Source organism: Thunnus thynnus, chromosome 9 (assembly GCF_963924715.1).
Source record: "Thunnus thynnus chromosome 9, fThuThy2.1, whole genome shotgun sequence".
In the NCBI taxonomy this organism is placed as follows: Eukaryota; Metazoa; Chordata; class Actinopteri; order Scombriformes; family Scombridae; genus Thunnus; species Thunnus thynnus.
Genome location: NC_089525.1, coordinates 8867813 through 8886614, shown reverse-complemented (window position 1 = coordinate 8886614; position 18802 = coordinate 8867813). Strand labels below are relative to the sequence as shown.

At 42.9% G+C, this 18802-nt stretch overlaps 1 protein-coding gene across 1 annotated transcript in view; it reads left to right on the top strand.

Annotated features, from left to right (window-relative positions):
• gpc4 (glypican 4) overlaps positions 1-18802 on the top strand; it is a 32311-nt gene that overhangs the window by 1085 nt on the left and 12424 nt on the right. The gene's annotated exons all lie outside the window — the stretch shown is intronic.

Here is an 18802-nt window from a genome sequence, read left to right as displayed (position 1 = left end):
TAACTATAATTTGATCCATAAGTAACACAATGACAGAATGTATGACTAGTTTGGTCATGGGTTTCATACACTTTATGTAATAAAACACTTAAAAGCAGATGGGGGACCCTGAACAAAGTCTTATTGAATGGGGGTCTGTGGTCTAATTTGTGTTTGAGAACCACTAAACTAGGTGATCACAAGTTTTCTCTGTCCCATTGTTAGCTTCAGCTCTGCAATGGAGAACGCCAGCTAATCTGAGTTATAACTAACTGTTTTCCAGATGGTTTTCTTGAACACAAAATCTTCTCAAATGTAGCAAACATAAAGAGTCATTGGCATGAAAAAGTATCGGAGGACCTACAGCAAACAGTTGAACTGTCACTTTTGGTTAATCATGTGTTTCAAGTTACAGTGCAAGTTGGGGGAAGTAGCATTGAAGCGTTTGGGGATGTAAGCTTCAGGCAAATGTGCGGCTGGCAACAGTTCACTGCCCCAGTGGGTAAATATAGTCTTCATTTAGGAAATAGTTGTAGGTAATTCATAACAATAAAGAGGTATAATCAACACACAAAGCCTGCTCCCCTCTGAAAGAAGCCAGGCCTGTGTTTATTCCCAAGCTTCCTCCATAGACTCCTATGGCTGTGAAGTGAAGGCAGCCGGCAGTGATTTAGTAAACATTCCTGTGTATTGTGAACCAGGCTTATGGATTTTTTTTCTTCTTTCTGGGTTAATTTGAGTTTGTGGTTTTGACATTTTCAGTGTCGGCACATGTTGTTCCCCTACATCTGCCTCTAGTCTGCAAGGAAGGATGTAATGCACCAGTGAAGACCTCTTGGTAATAAATAGGAACTGTTTTCTTTATAGTCGAGACAGAGGTGAGAAGGCAAATCAATTTAGCTAATAATGAGTTAAACCCAAGTAATGGAAACTTACGTAGGGGGGCTTTTACAGTGAAGACTTGAGGGGAGCAGGGGAAGGGGGTTGGGGTTTGAAATTCCACTGTGCCCTGCATACTTTAAATCCCTCCCTTCTCTCCTTTCCTTTTCATTTTTATGGTGGTTAAAATGAATATGCACACTTATACTCAAACCCCTAAACTCAGGCCAGTTTGGTTGCCATTTGTGCAGCGGCTTCAGCATGACGGTCATGTTTAAAATTATAGAAGTAGGTCATCCAGGCATGGCCACTGTCATGTTGCTGTCTTGTTTTCAGCCTTTTTTTTTTTTTTAAAGACATTGAATGCAGATTTATCTCAGTGGACTGAGAATTTCTCTTTTTCTACAATTCTTTTCTCACCTTAAACAGTTTTTTGACAAAGTGCCCACTGCGTTGTTTTTACTGACAAGGGTGACCAATTTGTATGTGTCCTCTTTATTGTACTGATGTCCCTTTATGAGTTTACTTTGCATAGTAGTGTCTTTTTCTGTTCAGGCCTCAAGGGCTCATTAGAATTTGAGTCAGGCGTAACTGTCAAAAAGGCCGAGAACTTATTTTTTTCCTGCATTTCACACAAGTCTATAGGTCCTTTTGTTTTCTGCCTGTATGTCTTTGTGATGCTAAATGTCATTGAGAGTACCCCAACATGTCTACATTGGTTGGATTTAATTGTCTTGCATCTGTGGGTTTTGAAAGAAGGTTCTGAATAAAGCCAGTTTTATTGTGCAGGTTTGTGTGCTACACACACGTGCCTTCTCCTTACAATAGATTCCTGGTGTATGTCTGGGTCTTAGGCAGGGCTGACCTCAATGAGCAGCTCTTTGTCATTGATAGAGACTGAGATAATTGATCCATAGAAAGCAACAAGGTCTACTGTCATTAAAGGGAGTTGGGGGTCTCCAGAAAGCAAAAAGCGGATACAAAAGCCCCGCGCTCTTGAAATGTTTCATGTTGCTGGGGAGAAATGGCTCCAGATGTGTAGTCTGATTGAACTTCAGTCATGTTTGTCAGAGCTTCAGAGCTTCAGTTCTCAACTTTGTAACGGGTCAAACTCCAAACATTAATTCTGTCATTAGCATAACACAGTCTGAACTGGATGTGAAGGTGAAGGAGGGTTAGACTATTAATTACGCGCATATGTACGTCACCATTTCAGTTTCAGCAGTTAATAATCGAGGAAATGGTTCATTGGAAAAGGTTGTTTCACTTGAAACATCTGGAGAAGTTGAAATAGTCATTATATAATGCAAAAGTTTGCAATAAAATGTAGTTCCTCATGAGACTAGAAGTTGTGATCAGAATATTTCTACTAAAATAACGTTCTTTTTATTTAAACTGCGCAGACTTTGGTTGAAGACATACTTTAAAAATTATACAGCGTCTCTGCCAGTTGTTACAGAAGTAGTCTCTGTAATCTTTACCTTCTCTTATATATGTACCATAAATCAGATTGGAGGAATATGAGTCTTATTGGAGACACGGGATTGAAAACTTGTCTCTCATAACCGCAAACATCTTGTGTTATTGTTGGCAGCGTGGAGATAAGGATGTTTGTTACCCTTCACATTACTGATGGGCTCTGCTGAAGCCAGACTTGAGATTCAATAAAGATGTTTTAATGCAGTAAAACTGAAATGGAAACCCTGACTGTTTCAGCATAGACATAATTAAGTGATAGGGAGAAACGGCAGGCTCATTTGGTAAATTCCTTGTTGATCCCATGGTATCAATCTTTTACCACTCACATGGAAACAGTTCTAGACCCACTTTCCAAGTTTCTTGTCTGCTGGATGATGATTTGTTTAGGGCCTGTGGTTGAATACCTCCCTTAAATGGCAAATAAATGATGCTCACGGTCTTAATGATGACAGATTAATATTGTGAGTAATCATACAGGATATAAATGGTGGTTTTGCTATCTGAAGCCATCTGCTAGTAGTAGGTGATGTTTATTGTTTCTTAACAGTTATATTTGATACTGTGAGAAATGTTAAAAGGTATCTGCTTAGCGCTGCTGCACAGTTGCTACATGGACGAGCTCTTATAGCGCCGCCTCAAAGCACAGCAGTTAACACTGACCAGATTGGTATTCGCCATGTCAAAAGGCTACTCCTTGCAAGGCCGGGCGCTGCACTTCCCTTCTTGTAGCTCTTCAAGCAAAATCTGTTTTGGTTTACTCTGGCAGTCAGGCTTGATGTCATGCTTCAGGTATGGGACAATGGCAGAGATCAAAGAGAAGAGGGTCGTTTTCCCTCCCTTCAGCAGGAGGAACATCCCATGCTCATAATCAGTTCAGTGCATTATGACTGAAACTCAAAGCGTGCATGACCTCATCACGTTGGCCTCTCAGTAAGCTCGAGACATTCTGCAGTCTTGCATTGTGAGGGCCCTTTAGTCCGGTGGCAGCATGCCCTGCATCATTACGGTTTGGGAAATAACAGGTTGTGTTATTGCAATGACATTCAGCAGATAAGATAAGAGCAGGGAACTGGGGCATACACACACAGTCTGCAGGAGCTTTTATAGCTCAAAGGCCAATATTTGAGTGGCTCTGCTCCAGAGAACTGTGGCTTGGTATTTTAACACCTGTAATAATTAACTAATAAACTACCAGCCAAGTGTCTTGCTTGCCTCTCAAGGTCAATCCCATAAAACTGCAAAAGGCCCTCTCCGTTTTATGGGACAACACTTTGCAAGTTAGGAATCACCTCGGTGCTGCACTTTGTCACAAAATCTAATTTTCAGTCATTTCAAAAATTGGTTATAAAAAATGGCAGAATTCCTGTCTGTGCAATGTTTGTCTGTTGCAGTGAAACAGACTCATAAAGATGTGTATGTAGCATAATCTGCAGCTGCTTGCAAAACCCAACTGATAGATTTTACAGTTATCACGGTACTTTTGTACTCTGATCTCTTGATGATGTTACACGCGTGCAGTTTAGGAGGCCAGTAGTTGAAAGTTGGGAAGCTGCTCATCAAAGGAAGAGCTGACATACGGATAGAGAGTAGTAAAGTTGTTGGTGATATTGCATCACACATTATCACTCACTTTTAAAGTGATTAGTTAGATTATCTAGAAAATCCTGCAGTGGCTTTTAATATGTTGCATCATATACATCAGAGGGTCCATGTGTAGTCACATGAAGTGTAGATGTTGAGATATATCTTTTAACAAGGCTGCGCTATGTAAGATCATCTTACTTAAAGGCATATTATAAATGGCAAAGTGTCAGAGAGATACAAAGAGGTATTAAATATAATGTTGTGTAAGATGTTGACTTTATTGTGCTTGAAGTACAATCATTCTGTGTCAAATTTGTAACTGTGGGCTATAACTTTCAAATGGCTTAACACTGTTATGAGGCAGAACTGTTTTTGTGTCTCTAGAGACATCAAATGGAGGAAGGTATTAACAGTAAACTCCCACTCATAGATGTGGTTACAACCAACAGTAAATTCACACATGCAAACTTGAGTCATACATGAGAAGTCATCTGAAAACTATTACAGAAATGGATTCATCAATGCTTGAACTATTGGGAAGAGATGAGCTAAGCTTGAGTCACCTAACAGATTTACTAGTCTGATAATGTCATCACAGATTCGTATGGAAACACGTGGAAATCTGGATTTGTGAAAAGAAAACTGTACACAGTCATAAGTCGTAAGACTTGCTGCATGATTACTTATAGTCTAAACAAAAAGGTTCTTTGGACATAATTTTGTTCCCCGGAGGAATAAGTTGCACAAACATTAATATCAATGATTGATTTGAGGAGAAAATTGAGAAAATCTGTGTGGGTTGAGATTAAATAAACACCCCGCATTAAAGGCAAAGCCTGCGCAGTAATCTCTGATAACATTCCTGAGCGATGGGATAGACCTCGCCTGCTGCAGAGTTTGAAACACTTATTTTCAGTTGCCTTGGATGACTTTTTTTAACCTTTTTTGAAAACAGGTGTTATAATTTTAATGGATTTTTAATGTTTCAACACACTGATTATTTTCTTTTTTAGTAGAGGCTAGACTTGAACACAGGTTTGTTTTTCCTGTATCAGATAACTGTACAGTAATGATGTAGTGAATGGTTTGAACTTTAAGAGCTGTATGTGTTTGTCTTATGATTGAAGGTGAATTCAAGATTTCCATATCTTGCATGTGATAGTGTTCCAGGAAACGGTCGATAGGTTCATCAATAAATAGTGATAACTTGTTGGAAGCGGGACCTCTGTGGTAGTATTCATGGAGATCAGCTAAAAGCAGCGATAATGTGATGGTTCCTGTTGCTCTCTGCCCTGTTTATGTGACATCTCCTCACTAACCGTTACGAGAGCCTTTAGGATAATTGAGTTTAGGTATCATGAGGCTGAGGTCTTGTGAACCCAGGGGGAGCCGGTCTGTGACTTTCCAGCGTCCAGATGAGCCGGAGGAGGGAGGGAGGGCGCCTACACGTGCCAGCCAGCTCTGCGGTATCTCGCCACTCTTATCAGCTTCCTGCGATCACAGCGTGGCAGCTCTGAAATCAGCGGTGCCCCGTTCTGCTCTGCCAGCAACAGCTGCCTTATCATTGGTCCAAAACAAATGAGTTTATCACAACCTACAAAAAAAAAAAAAATTCTGGATGTGCACGGAAGAAGGTCAAGCGTAGCGCTAAAACTAACTGGTTTTGCTTCTGTGTGGATCCTATCTGGTGGATACTGTCACTCTAGAGCTGGTTTGGGTTTGGGGTAGCCTTCCTCTTCAACATGTAGGACTGTGGAATGTTAAGTTTCCCACTTACACTCATTTAGTATGCTCCGAGTGTAGCATCAATTCAATAGCAGTGCGTGTGTGTGTGTGTGTGTGTCGACGGAGTGTCCGTAATTCCATCTCTGCATCTTTTTTGCTTTGGCCCAATCCCTCCCCCCCCTCCCGCCCCCCCACACCCCCAAATGGCCAAGTGAGCGACAGATCAGTGGGGGGTGGATTCTGTGTGTGGGAACAATTGAGCACCCCCTTTTTAGGCCAGCCTGCCACCCCCCCCCCCCTCCCCTCTCTCCCTCCCTCCCACTCCTCCTCACCACATTCCACACCGGACCACCAAGACCCGCACACAGGGAGCCCCGGAGCTGGGAACACACGGCAACAAAGAGAGAGCTGGAGGGACTGACTGAGGCATGCAGAGAAAGAGAGGGGGGATTTGACTGACAGGAAAGAGTTTTGTACCAGAGCGAGTTGAACTGAATATCCAGGAGAAATGGTGGGCCAGAGTTAGTGACTGTGTGTGTGTGTGAGTGTGTGTATGTGTGACACAGGCTTAGGGAATTTGGGGAGGTAAGTGGATGCATGCGTGCACTGTGACTCATCTTGGCTCAGCCATACAAGCATGTACATACAGCCTGCTCCCCTCGGTAATAACCCCTGAGAGTTACACGTGTCCGTCCAACACAATATAAGGTTTTTAACAACAGTTATAACCTCAGAGTACATTTTTGTGGGTCTTTGTCTGATGCAAACTGTGAGAAATCCCAATCTGGCTTTGTGGTTTTCCGTACATTGAGTAGAGGAGAGTGCCCCCCCCCCACCTCAAACTCCTTGTTAACACGTCCTGTTTGCACACTTTTAAGTCCCCCTACTCTGTCCCGACTGACATATCAGTTCATTTTCTTCTCCCCCCGCTCCCTCTTTAGTAGCTCCTCTGGGAGGTTTTGTTTCATTCTTAGCCTTTCCTTTTTTCTTCATCCCTGGGTGATTTCCTCTTGTTTTCGCCATCAGCAGTGGTCTACTGGTATTTCCCTGGCCCGCTGCATTCAGCCCACCTAGCTCCCTTGTGTCCACTTTTTCATGTTTGTCAAATTTTCAGGTGTCTACATGACGAACAAGCCAAAACTAGAACAGGCCTCTTGTTAACACACATCTCCCCGTAGCTTTGATATGACTTCTGAATGTTATGGAGACACCAGGAACACGTTTTCACCTCTGATACCAAGTGCAGAAGAGTATTTGGATACACTGATTTTGTATAAAATAAAAAGATGCATACAACATGAAAATATTTAAAAGCACTGGATGAGGTAACTTATCAAAACAGTAGAGTTGAGGATGTTTCTTCCCTGAATCAGATCATTAGTCTTTCTCTTTGGTATCTACTTAAACATTTGAGGTCAATATGGGCTTAATCAGATAAGCGCATCCCTGTTCAGTATAAGAGAGAGTTGTTTTATCACAGCCACTCCTACGCCTCCCATGCCGAGGCTTTAATCACCTCTCCCCCTCCCCGTCGTTAGACTTCTCTGGTCGCTGAAGTCCTTTTATGCAACCGGTGCTCGGTGGTGTAATTTTTTTTTTTTTTTGTTCCTCTGATATTCGAGCCACCGTGCGTCTCCTTTTGTGTTGATCACCTCACTGCTGGTGTCACTCAGCCAGCTGTGAGGAGTGTGGCGAAGGGCCGCAGGCTCTGATCCCAAACTGCAGGGGTGGGGGGGGGGGGGTGTGTGAACCCCCTCGTCCGACACAAGGAGACTCCACTCACTCAACTGAAGTCATCGCACCGCTGTGATGCCAGAGAAGTGAGTGCGGTTATGATGTAGGTGTAACTCAACCAAGGTTAATTGATTTCCTATGAAGCCGCAGCGGGCTTGATGTCCGTGTTGATAGTCATGATCATAATTAGGATTTGTGCGACGCGCCAGAGGCCCGTGTGGTTAGGGAGAGCGGTGAGGGAACCAAGCCAGGGACTGGCCTGGGTGTTTGGGCTGAAACCCCAGTGCTGGGTGCAGGCCAGATGCGCTGTAATCCCTGCTAATTACTCCCAAGGCCTACATCAAGACTCCCACTGACGGGGCAGTCACTCACACTTAGCTCACTTTTCCAAACTGCAGTTAGCTTAATAGGTTTCCTAATATTTACCTAATCCCTCTGTGTGCTGCTCACTCTTGGATTTATTTTAATATAAATTATATTGTTTAAGAGTTTCTTTATTTTTCAAAAGTCCTTTCTTCGGTCAAACAGAAAAGCAATAGGCAGGTCTTTGGCCGTCTCACGTAGCTCTGTGAAGTTGACGAGTTGATGCCTTGTGTTAAAAGCAGGCTATCGAAATTTAAAAGATGAAGAAAACAATGGCAGACGTCTCGCTGGCTGACGGCCTATAAGCGAGGGAGGAAAAAAAACACACACACACACACACACACACATGAAAGCAGCAAATACTTTGTTAAATGATGGCTCCAAAGCTGCAAATCATTTGGTCAGTGTGTTCTGAGGGTGGTTTTTGCTGGCAGAAAAATTAGTCGTTATGTGGGAATGCGAGTCGACCCGCCAAGGGTTGAAATATTGTACATCATCGGAATGGCAAGTAGCTATGATTCATGGTCACATTCAGTACATATCATCAGGAATGGACTGAGCCATCCATGACTGAGGCCCATTAAACCATTGTGCCGTAGACTTTCTGGTCTCTTTTGACAGTCCGCGATGAGTGGTTCTCTTCCCACCGCCTACGCCGGTGTCCAGTTTCGTAAGGCCCGACAGGTATATCAGAATCTTTGTTGCCCTTTTGTAGCTTTGAGCTTCCAGAAACTTGATCTTGTACCTGACCTCATTCTGCCTGGGGGGCTTCACCGGGCCCCGTCCTGCTCTCAACATCTGGTGGACTTCAGCTGCTTTTGGATGTCTGTTATAAACATTGTCAAAGAGCTCCCTGTCCTTAAGAGGGGTTCGCTGGCTTTTACTGGCAAAGATGAAATGTATTGTTTGTGTGTCAAATCTTTTAAAAGCTCTCATATGTTTCAACAAAGTTAGATTTTTTGAATTCTTTTTTGGTGGAGCCGGAGGGAGGGGTGTCACGATTTGTTATGTGGAACTTGAACACAAAAATGCATACGACCGGCCCACAAAGACGTGTTTTTTAAAGGTAAAGCCCCCTCGGATAGTCTAGTACGTGGCTCTCGAGCACTACAAGCACGTCTTAAAGAGGACTTATTAGTAAACTCAAACAGTAGTCCATTTCTCTGACAGCGCAACAGTGTTTGCGTAGGGTCCCATGGTAAAGCACTTGGCCTTAAGTAGAGTGTTTTTCATCTTCTGCTTTAAAGTCTGTTTTCATTTGTGTGCCATGAGTCAGTGGAAAGACGGAGGGGCTGGTGTAGAGGGACAAGCCAGGAAGGTCTTTTGTGTCTTTTTTTTTTTTTTTTTTTTGTCTTTCTTCTTCTCCTCTTCCCCTTGTGATAATCACGCTGTGCTGTAACATGTCCTCTCCGTTTGTCTGCAAAACCTCTGCCTGTCTCTGCAAATCTTAAACATAACACAGTCTCGCACTCTCTTTCATTCACTCGCACGCACACACACACACACACACACACATAAGCACGCACGCGCCCGGCTAAAGCGTCAAGGTGGAATCTGTAGTAAAAAAGCAGCAGATCAAACACTGCAACTCTGCGGCTCATCAAAAGGCACGTAACTAAAAGAAAGATGTGGAAAGGGTGAAAGATTAGACTAGTTGTTAACGTGAATCATTGCCTCCAGCTCCCCCTGATAGATGGTGCCGTTTTTTTTAAAGAAAAGATTCCCAGTGGAGTGATGGTAGGAAGGAGATGTTTTTTTTTCCTTTTGTGTTTGAATTAAGGCTGGCCGATATATGGATGGTATATCAATATCATGATATGGCAGAAGTGTCTTTTTCCCTGGTTTTAAAGGCTACATTACAGTAAAGTGATGTAATTTTCTAAACTTACCAGACTGTTGTAGCTGTTCTATTATTTGCTTTTACCCATTAAGTCGTTATACCCACATTACTGATGATTACTTATCAAAAATCTCATTGTGTAAATATTTTGTGAAAGCACGAATACTCAATCCTACAATATTGTGGCAATATTGAGGTCAATATATGGTGATATTTGATTGAGTCCATCTCGCCCAGCCTTAGTATAAATCTGTAGTCCATACGTTACCTACTTGACATAGGCACTCATGTCAAAACCATCTGGGTGGATGGAGAGAGAGGGTTGCGCCGGTCTGAATGGCAGTCAAGCCAATCACCAGTGGTTGCTGTATTTACCAGATGGAAGTTAAACAAGTTGCAAAAACATTTGTGTGGAGCACGCTATGAAACTGGCCAAATTCAATCTCGCCCCGAAACAAACCTCCTGTTTGAAGTACGAATTCCCCATAACTGTGTTAACATGAATCATGGTCTCCAGCTCCCTCTTAGTTAGAGACAGAGCCCGCCGAAGTGTTGAGAGTTTGACCTTTCGTTTATATGATCTCATCTCTTCGCCGCTATGTTGTGTATGTGTTTCTTGACCTCTGGCAGACCTCCGTGCTGCTTTTGGGCCAAATTTTTGCTGTGATAGGTTTTCCTGCTATAAAAACTAAGTTGTGTTATGTTTAAAAATGGCCAATGGCATTTTTTTTTTTTTTGACCAATTAACATAGCAGCAGATTTACTTGTCTAGATTAATGACCTCTAAGTCCTTTTCTCCTTCTTTAATTCTCACTTGTCTGCTCAGCTTCGAGGTTCGCTGTGATGCTTTTTAAATCTCTACACACTAGTTATTTTGCCTTCATTATTTAGGTGTGAGGTAGAGCTCTCTGGGTTTTAATTGCTAACACCTGAACTTTGAATCAGCAGCTTCCAACTCTCTTGTAAATTTCCACTCTGATATCAGGAAACTTTATGGCAATAATTTCATGCCAAATACACAGTCGGTAAGGTCAGAGAATCAAATATTTCTTATCAAGTGTTAAACAGGTGGACTGTCCGAGAACAGCCCCCGAACGGTGGTTGGCATTTGGTCTCTGACTTTTTAAACGCACTCGGGGAAGTGCAGGAGCGAGTTGAAACCCTGACAAAGCAGTGACCTGGGAAGTGGTGTAGGCAGGGAGCTTTTGTGTGGGGAGACAAAGCCGGAGATGCAGGGCCGGGACGGGAGAGGGAAACAGACAGAGCGAGAGGCCAGGGCAATGTTGTGGAATCTCCCCAGGGGCTTCTGGGTAAATGTTCATGGATGACAGCGTTTTGGAATGTTCACAAATGGAGAGTTTTAATTGGCCAGAGGCCCTGACTGGTTTAGTAATCAGAAATGGACTCCGGTGGCAGAGGGCTCCGATTTATGGATCCCAGTGTGTGCTTTGTTTGTGAGATTGTGCGGTCTTTAGAAAAAAAATAACTCAAAAACGTGGAAGATTTTGCACAGATGAACATATTAATGTGACAAATTGTGGGTCTGAATGAGAAATAGACTGTGTCAAGAGTTTTTCTGTGGCTGCAAAGTGCTTCTTTGTAAAAAAAGCAGCAGATGAGACATGGAGATTGTAGTGAGTTGTGCTCTGCCTTGTGCTGTGCACAAGCAGGCATGCCTTTCTTCCTCATCATAGTCATGCCATGTGACAAGCAAATTTTGGCAGTTTGGTGTTTTGACAGCTGCCTTGTGGAAGAGATTTTAATTCCTGATTTATTTAAGGAAACATCATTTTACACTGACATTATCCAAAGCCCTGTGGCTGGCGGCGTAGCTGAAAATATTCACTCCAGAGAGTACTCCACTAAACCAAAACTTCCTGCCTCATAAATGGATGGTGAGCATTGTTCTAAGTGGAGTAAATCTCTCATGTCACAAGCGGTGCGAGTGTTTCCTGAGCTTGGCACTAGCGAGACGCTTCCTCCCAGTAGTAGATCCTGTTATTTATGGACGTTACTGATGGTCTGTGCGATTGTTCTTTTGCATTAACCTCTAACACCTCGGGTTAAAGCTGAATCACAGGTCAATTCAACATTATTGTCTCGACTCGTTATGCGAGGGATCGCTGCTTTTTCACGTCAGCTGACATCATGCCAAGTGACAAACATGATAAATACTACATGACGCAAAGTCAGATGCATCCTGGTGTCATGTCTTTATTAGATTAGATTTAGGTTAGAGTCGACTTTGTCCTTGCACACAGAGGCATTGTAACTATGATTTGTACAGTATAGAGAAAACTAACAAGTCATATGACTGTTGTATGAAGTATAGATTCCTGCATACGCCCATTATACAGTTCAGCCTTTATTTTACAGTACTCTGTCGCTCTCTAACACTACATTGTTATGCATAATGTCAACATGTGCTCGATCTATGTAGCTACAATAATTACATATATTCTTTCTTCTATATTTAAATCTGCTTTAGATGAATATGATCATTTCATAACTAGAAAATCTACAGATACAGCATATATACACTATGAATCTGGAGACAAACGCTTATTCTTTATTTTGGCAAACATACAGACGTTTAGGTCGCAATTTCAAACAATTCCTATAAAAGATTTTACTACCTAACTTTAAATGTTAAAAGCCATCGCCCTCTTCACGGTTCCATCCTTTATAGGTTATGGGCTAGTTATGGCAGTAGTGTAATGTCTGAGTCATGGGACGGCTGGAGCCTCGCTCTAAAAGCGGTTTCTCACTCCATGCGAGTGTCAGCAGATCTCCAGTATGTGTAGCGGAATATCCCGGCCTTATGAAAGGAGATAGCTTATGTAGATCATCAACATTTCAATGTCCTTCATCCCAACTGTAAATAAAACCCTCTTCAAACATTCACCATCACAACTTCAACTGTACTTCCTGTCCTTTTTGGACAGCTTTGTGGTCCAGTTATGCTCAAGAGATACTGAGCGGCGGTTAAGTGAAACACTTCACATTAAAGGAAAGTAATGGACCAGGTTTGGCATCGCTACCCACCATTTTGTTCAGACACTTCAATCAGATACAGAAGTCCCCCTGCCAGCAAATTCAAGCTCTTTTAAACTTTCCTTATGAACTGAGAGCTGAAAATCATTATTGGTTTAGCCAAAACTGCTATAAACTTGTCATTACTCTATTTTTGTAAGAGACTGAAGTGCAGAAACAGAGTAGGTGGAAGTATCGCCCTGCCCTGATTATCTCCATATGAACAGCCCGGTCTCTAATAATGGTTTCCGCTTACAGCATAATGTTATTGAACATTTTCTCCCTTTGCGGTGATTCAGTCATAGCTCTGAATACACCCATGCACTCAGGATATTAGTGTGTAAGATAGATGTATGTGGACGGCTGTCACATTTAGTTTGGCTTTTAAAATTGAATTGAAATAGTTCTTGCATTGTGCTTTTTTTTATTTTATTTTACAGTTTCACATACGAGGCCCTATTACGCTTTCTGAAAACTATTCGGTCTGGACTCCACATATAAAGTCGTTGCAACAGTTTTTTTTTGATTTACAGTACTTTAACTATTGTCATCACCTAGTATGATCATGCATTTTATTTGTATTTTACTGTGAAATAACATTTCAATCATTGGGGCAATTCCACACAATGTAGTATAACTTTAATTTAATCTTATTTGACTGGAGACTGGACAGAACGTTTAAATGTGTTGTTGAAGCTCTCCTCGTGAAATCTGAAAGGTTACTATTAGTGCGTCAGGGTTACGGTTATGCCGTCCTCAGGACATCCCTGGTTTGGCTGCTGAGAAAAGAACTGGGGAAAAACTGGATGGGGAGGGAAAATGAACAAGACACACTCCCCCCCCCTCCTTCAGCTACTATTGGCATCAAGCCCTTGAGCCAAGAGTCTGCGGTTGTGCTGAGCAGCAGCCCGGCGTGAATGTGTGGATGTTTGTAACCTTCCCTCCCCCTGCAGCTACTCCTCCAGGTTGTAAATAAGACTGAGCTCTCCGTCCGTTCGCCTCGTTAAAGGATTTCTTGTAATACGCCGGGAAATATCATGTTGTACCTTTTAGCTCTTTTCCTTAACAGCACTGTGAAAGTATGAGGTATAAACGGGACACTAGTGGCTCAGATATGTGCTTCACTTTATACTTTGGCTTTTGCACGTTTTTATTTTTACGGCTCTAGACTGATCTCACGAGGGAGATTCCCCCCGCTGAACGCTGCACAATTACGGAGCCTTGAAAACATTTACTCTATTTTTTTATATATAAGTTGGTTTAATTTCAAAATGACACATCCAACGTTTGAACTGAATACTGCCTTTCCAAGTTTTTTAGTGAAAGCTCATAAAAGTAAAGCATTCAGAGACTTTTGCTTTCATATCAGTGATTTATTTTTATTTCCTTCTTTATTGAAGACAGAATTATCTGAATTGTTTGAAACATTGAATTACTGACTGGGGAACTAATTGGAAAATCTTTTCCAAAATGGATAAATGGCATTTTTAAATGAGTAATGGCTGAAAGAATTCACTTTTTAAGTCAAGATATAGACCACAATTGTAGGGTTCTCATAGATGAAAGAGGAGTGGAGACAAAAAGAAAGGGGTGATTTGACAACATGCTGAAACAGGAAGGAATTTAAGAAGGGAAAAGACTCAGAACAAGCAATTGCTATGATTTTGGAAATGAAATATGCAACTGTTTACAGCCTTTTTTTTTTTTTTTTTTTAATCTCTCCTTTCAACTGGAGCCCTTTTACATATTCCTACGCCTATCACACACGTCACGCTTATGAGTTAAACTTAACACCTTAAAAAGCAACAACGGGGGGACTCCTCAAAAGACCACAGGTTGAGCTCATGTGATTGTGCATGACAGGATGTGGAGCAGAACAGAAAGCTACTCAACAAATGGCACCAGTCCCCCCCCCTCCTCCCTCCTCCTCCCTCCTCCTCCTCCTCCTCCTCCCTCTCCAGGATAATTACACCGTAGACAGGGGTGAGGAGCAAGAGGAGAATGTTATGGCTGCAGGGCGTGCAAATTTACAACAGTCTCGGTGAGTAATGCTCCGCAGACTGGCAGCTCCTCTCCTTTACATGTTATAGCAAGGAGCATAATACGCCAATTAATAGTCAGCCTTTTGTATTCATAAGTGTTTTCTCTTTACACCACCGCTCGGCGCGTTTCATACACAGCGCTCGTCTCGCAGTCCGACTCGAGATGCGTTCACACGATTGTCATTTGTTTTGAAATGAAATCGCCCCGGTATCGTATGTCCATCATCATCACACCCACTGCCTCAAATGACCTGCTTTCTCCCCCCCCCGGGCTTGAATTAGTATGTACATAAGCTATGAGCAGCTTACAGTTCATTTAATTATTTACAAATGTTGATGGCTGTGTGAACGCTCAGAGGTTTTGGTTCAGTCACAGACCACCAGGCTCCAATTAGTGACAGAAGTCTGTGGATGGTTTGCGACATGTGGTACCCCGTGGCTTCCTTCACGTCTCTCTTGGCAGTCTTTAGTGATGTTCTGAGTTCAGGAGGGTACGGAAATAATCCTTGAGGGACTTTTATGACTTGAGATCGGGGTGTATGACCGTCGAGCTTTTCTATTTATATTTTTTGCACATGTTTGCGACTTTTATGGCTCTGAATTGCCTGTATGTTTTTTTTGTGTGTGTGTGGGAATGTATGGTGGTGGTGTTATTATTGGAGTGATTGGGGTTTGGTGGTGGTGGTGGTGGTGGTGGGGGAGGTGGGGGGGGGCTGTGAGTTACTGTGTGTGGTGGATGTGCTGGCTGGCGGACAGGGAGGGTCAGAGGACAGGACCTCTCTCAGAGGAGTGGCTGTTAACCCCTGACCTCGCTGGTTAAGCCTGCAGGGTGGTGGCAGTCGAGGTGGAGGGCGCGCAGGGAGGTGGTGGTAGTGGTGGTGGTGGTGTTGGGGGGGGGGGCACCCTGAGGTCCGTCTGGTTCAGGGGCACATGATGGCAGGCAGAGGGGGCGGTGAGGTGTCTAATCTGGTTTTTGTCTGTGAGGCGTTTTCACCTCCCCCACCATCCTTCCTCTGAGAACAGTTTGAGAGGCAGGACAATGTCAAAGGGAAGTGACTTATTTTATGAGCCATTTAAAGGGGATGGTGGTCTCCCCACAAAGGAGAAGCAGAGAAGCGAGCGGAGTGTTGATGAATGCCACGACACACATTCACATGTTTGTTTACAAGATGCCGCTCTCTTGTTTTGACCACCATAAATGGCAGTTTTCCTCTCCGGAGTGACACTCGAACAATGTTCTGCCTCTGTGTCTTATTACATCTTAAAGCACTCGAGAAGCTGACGGCTTGAGAGGCCCCTAAAAGGAACTCCATAAGGCAACAGAGAGCCAGGTCACCCATCATCACACAAAGACTATTCATGCTCGTGACTGTAGAGAGACGACGCACCCAGCTCGATTGTGAAACAGCGAGGCCCGAAACATGTCACACAAAGTCCAGCGTGATGTTGATTTTTATAGGATCTAACTCTTCTTTTTAACTTCGTAACTCTCTTGTGCTCCGGCTTCGGTACGTGCCATTTTTCTCCCAGTGGTTTGAGAAATTGGCTGCCAAAATGTTTTCACAAAGTATGCATTAGCTAAGAATCTTCAGTTTTCAGAGACTTAATCCTTTGGGCTAACAATGTGACATTTGTACAGACATTCCTGTGAAATATTGACCATCTCACTTTTATTTGTGTACTTTGGTAACTAGGGCTATTTTCCACGTGGATATAGCCCCTTTTGATTGTACGGGCTGTGCTGCGGGCAAGCAGGGGGCCCTGCTGGAGGAGAGACTGGAGGGCTGTTTCACCTAAAAGTTCAGTGTGTGTGTGTGTGTGTGTGTGTGTGTGTGTGTGTGTGTGTGCTCCCTGTACCTCCAATCATGCTGGTACAAAGAGCCATGTGTTGAGCAGTGATGTGATGTGTGAATATGTTTAGGTTGGGGCTGCCAACTGTGCCTGGGTGTGTGTGTGCGCGTATGTGCATGTGTGTATAGTGTGGGGGTGGGGGGTGGGGGGGTCTGGTGGAACGGGTGAGGGTTGGAGGGAGAGAGATGAGTTTGGAGAGAGGACTGTGAGAGAAGCAGTGACTTGAGGATTATTTGGACTTGATCCCAGACAGAGGGGTCCAGTTTATGGCGCCAGGGTGCATCCCTCCCTCTAGTGCCCTGTTTAGATGATTGTATCACTGAGTCACATCTGACCCTACACTTAGATTTTTTTTTTTTTTTTTGAACATTTTAGCTACTATGCTTGACATGCAGGGAACTCTTCTAAAAATATTTTGCTCCGTTACTTTCAGTGAAATGCCCAGTACGCTGAGGCTAGTTGTATCTGCTTTAATAGCTCTACCAGTTCACTTCAGACTCTTGAAGCTGTAGGAAACTTGATCTAGAAACCAGATTTTTTTTTTCTCCTCCTCCATATAGAGGTATACATGTGTAAAATAACAAAAAAAGTCACTAGTTATGTCTCGCTTCTCCAACGGAAGGAAAAGGGTGTTTCTATTACATCCACAGAAATACTAAAACAACCTCACCGTTGTCACAGAGAAACAAATCCACATGGCTCAGGTTGTCATGGTGATACATTAAACATGGCAACCAGCGGTGAAGATAACAGAAAAACCCCACAGTGGTATGTTGTGAGATCAGGCCAGAGGAACTGTAACAAGCCAAACAGCAGAGAGTAAAGTACCGCAGGGCTACCTCTTCATGTTCAACCCGACGACAAACAGAAATGAAAGTTTGTTTTGATGATGATGATACTGACGGAGTAGGAATAAAACTGAGAAGCGGCATCGGCTTTAGTTATCAAATCCGTTCAGCTCAACGAACGACATAACAAGCCTTGTTGTTTAGATATTATAAGCCTCAGGTATGTTTTCCCTTTGCTCTGTTGTCACTTGTTGCTTTGATTTTTATTTAATAGTGAATTTTATGTCTGTGACAAAACGACTCACAATTGATCAGAAACATGTATAATAATCAGGGAATAAACAATCAAAAAACTAAAGAAACAGCAAGAAGCGGTTAACTGGTATGATAACATTAGAGTGGATGTCAAGTTTACATAAAACATTTACGCATTTCTACGTTTCACATGTAAAGAACAGGTGCATTACGCACAGTTGAGAACGTGAAAAGCGGAGCCGCCGTTATCACTTTAGGCTAAATTTATGTCGTTGAGACGTTCAAAGAGTCTTTCAGAAAACGCAGCATACCATTACAAGTCATTGAAAGCTCCAGTCCATGTATGACATGCAAGTAGCAAGAACCTGTGCAGACACACAGGCCTCGAGTCAGTGAGCGCGAGCTGGTGGGGAAAACTAAACAGGCCGTTGGTGCCTGCATGCACTGAAAGGATCTCTGTGTTCTCCCGAATTCCAACAGCCACGTTTAAAACAAAACATTATTGCAGCTGCAACTTTGCATTCGTCCTCCCCTGACCCTCCCTTTAATTGGATGTTAAACTCACTTTTGACAAAGTTGGCAGTTACTCTCGTATCAAACGCAGTATTTACATCTTGAATAAAGGTTCTGATGTGAAAGCTCCGAATAGGTTTTTTTTGACTCAGTCCGCTGCCATGTTCACAATTCTGCAGACCAGTTTTGAAAATGTTATAATGTTAAAGGTTGTCTGTCTAGACTAGCGTTTTCAGAACATTTCACAATCTACATTGAAATTCCAAAACAACAGAAAAACACTTCACATCTCTCTTGTGAGAGACACTTAAGCCTGCAGCTCTTCACTGTTTCCAGCAAGTGGATTTATGTTGTTTGGTTACTGAGCAAATGGCGAATAAAAGCGAGCATCACCACTTCAGAAATGGATCACATGATCAGTCAGATGCCTGAGGTCACATGGCAGTCATACATATGCATGTTTAAAAAGGTGCTTCCCCCCCGTTCATGATACAACAGTGAAAAAAAGACTGGTGCTTTCCTGTGTTATTTCAAATGTCATTTCTCTTCAGTTGTTGAAATGCTTTTTAGATTAACTGCATCTATGTGCACATGGCTGGATTCTGTCTTCTTACCTGCAAAGTGGGTGAAGAGCTAATCCTCTTCCTCTTCAAAGTCTGTGTTTTAGAGGGACATGGCACTCTTGGAAAGCTTCAGCTCTGAACTATCAATCAGGACAGCGGAGTGCCAGGATAAGA